General features: G+C 48.0%; 1 non-coding gene across 1 annotated transcript; it reads right to left on the reverse strand.

The window, feature by feature from the left end:
- Positions 1-323: 323 nt before the first annotated feature.
- LOC132228861 (U6 spliceosomal RNA) lies at positions 324-430 on the reverse strand. The gene has a single exon (XR_009451472.1). It is a non-coding gene; the product is annotated as a U6 spliceosomal RNA (small nuclear RNA).
- Positions 431-2,745: the final 2,315 nt, after the last annotated feature.

Below are 2,745 nucleotides of genomic sequence, written 5' to 3' on the forward strand. Positions count from 1 at the left end.
CAGTGAGCAGGATGGGGCTGAGGGCTGACGCCATGGGCCACCCTGAAAAGAGCTTCCAAGGGGGCCTGTTGAAGAGTTGTAGTCCTGGGAACACAAGCTGCTTTCTCCCTTTAGCCTTGTCCTGTTCTGTACCTTCAGTGAGCTTTAGCCTCCTTCTCAGCAACAGTTCGGGGCTTTGTCATAACAAAGTGCTCAGACCAGATTAGAATAGAGAAGAAGAGTTCGGTAGTCTTTCCAGGCACTGATCCTTCATCAGTTCTCTTTGGATAAGGTCAGTGTTTCGTGCCAGTTCTCAACCTACACACCTCTTTTTTTTTTTTTTTTTAAATATGGAACGCTTCATGAACTTGCGTGTCATCCTTGCGCAGGGGCCATGCTAATCTTCTCTGTATCGTTCCAATTTTAGTATATGTGCGGCCGAAGCGAGCACTACACACCTCTTAATCTACTTTAATTTCTGTTTGGAGGACGCAGGAAGAGCTTGAGGACAACACATCAAGAAATCGGCATTAATAGGCCCCAAGGGCCCCGTCTATGGGGTGAGCTTTGCTATTTCACACTGTCTTGGAAACAGTCCACTTGGAGCAGAGGGAACACTCTGGGGGCAGAGAGATGCCAAATCCTCAAAGGCACTGAGACATCCGATTACAATCTCAGAAGGAAGAAGTTGACCCGGAGGCCAAGCCATATGCCATTAAGCATCAGCCAATCAGTTTCCAATATGAAATAGTCCTTGAGAGTGAAATTGTAGACCCAGTCCTTATCCTCAAGACACTTGGATTACAGCCGGTGAAATAACACACCATGAGGTGAGGTTCACTCCCACGTCACCCGGCAGGACAAGTTCAAGGACTCTGCCATCAGCCCTGAAAGCAGACACTCTGGCCTTCGGAGTCTAGGAAACACTTTCACGGAGTTCAAAGCAATATTTTCTCCCTTGATGTCATCTTTGCCCTGTTAGAGTTTTACTATTGTTTCTGCATTAGGCATCTGAGTTTCAAAAGATGCAGTTCAGGTGGAGCTTGGTGTATGTAGGCCTTCACAATTTAGAAAAAGGCTCTATTCAATGAGACATGCAGTTATTAACATCATGGAGGCTCCTGGAAGGCAGCAGCAGTGCCAGTAGTCTTGTTAATTGGGTTATTTGTATGAGCAGACATGGGCGGATGCTGGATGAAGGCCCTGGGAGCAGCTCCGCTTGTCTGGAGGGTGATCTGAGTTTGGGCACTCTGAAGGCCAAGTCCTGACAACCAGCGCCAGATTGGGGGTGGGGTGGCTCACATATGTGAAGGCTTTGAAAGAAGATTTGATCTTGGGGAGACAGATGCTGCTTGCCTTGCCTAATTATCCATTTTGGAAGAGAATGTAGCATCTTCAGTCCTGGAAAAGTTTCCATGTTGAGGGACTTCCCCTGTCATCCCCAGGACCTGCAAGTGCCACCAGAACCAGCAGCTGTGGCAGCACAGGCTCAGCAGTCTACCTGGCTTCATACAAAGAGCCTGACATACTCCTAAGCCATAAATCGATGTCCCAGTCACAAGTCTCGATGGCAACCTTTTACACTAAAAGAAGGACATGTGTGTATATATGCATTTTGTAAGCCCTCTTTTTAATTCAAAATATCAGCCTGTTGAGAACAACTTGCTTTGACAGTTCTGTCTGCTGCATGAAGTGAGTTCATGGCGACTTCTCACATGCCCCTCTCTGTTTCTTCATGGCTCTTCACTTCTTGGCTCACTGGAATCAATTGGCAAATGCATGTTGAGTTCCCTTCAGAAACCCAGTGCCACATGAGGTGCTGCTGGGGAAGGGAAGGGAGAAAGAGTACACCCAGCCCTGGACTCAGTACCCTGTGTGTTTCACCTCAAGAGGCCTGAGATCCGGGGTATCTGACTAGGGGAGCAAACAGTCTTGGCTGCTTCCCTCCCAGAGTCTCACCAGGGTAGGCATTAAACTCACCTGTGGAGCTTTAAGAATTACAAATTTCTGATCCAGCAATCCTGTTCCTGGGTATTTACCCAAATAAGTTGAAAAGCTAGAACTACACAAAAACCTGCACATGGATGTTTATAGCAGCTTGTTTATAATTTACTCCTAATTGCCAAAACTTGCAGGCAACCAAAATGTTCTTCAGTAGATGAATGGATACATAGACTGTAATACATCCAGACAATGAAGTATTATCTATATAATAAAAGCCTAAGTGACTGTTACAGCAGAACAACCAGAACGACCGGTCACTATGATGTGCACTGACCACCAGGGGGCAGATGCTCAATGCAGGAGCTGCCTCCTGATGGTCAGTGCACTCCCACAGGAGGAGCGCCACTCAGCCAGAAGCCAGGCTCACAGCTGGCGAGTGCAGTGGTGGTGGTGGGAGCCTCTCCTGCCTCCATGGCAGCGCTAAGGAGTAGTGAACCGAGTGGTAAGGAGCAGTGAGCAGGCAGGCAATAAGGAGCAAGGGGTCCTGGACTGCGAGAGGGATGTCCGACTGCCAGCTTAATCCCAATCCCCATAGGAAGCGGGCCTAAGCCGGCAGGCAACATCCCCTGAGGGGTTCTAGACTGCGAGAGGGCACAGGCTGGGCTGAGGGACCCCCCTCCCTGCAGTGCACACATTTCATGCACCAGGCCTCTAGTTTAGCAATAAAAAGAAATGAGATATCAAGCCACAAAAAAACCTGGTGGAAATTTACATGCATATTGCTAAGTGAAAAAAGCCAATCTGAAAATGTTATCTATCTAT

Source organism: Myotis daubentonii, chromosome 2 (assembly GCF_963259705.1).
Source record: "Myotis daubentonii chromosome 2, mMyoDau2.1, whole genome shotgun sequence".
NCBI classification, from domain to species: domain Eukaryota; kingdom Metazoa; phylum Chordata; class Mammalia; order Chiroptera; family Vespertilionidae; genus Myotis; species Myotis daubentonii.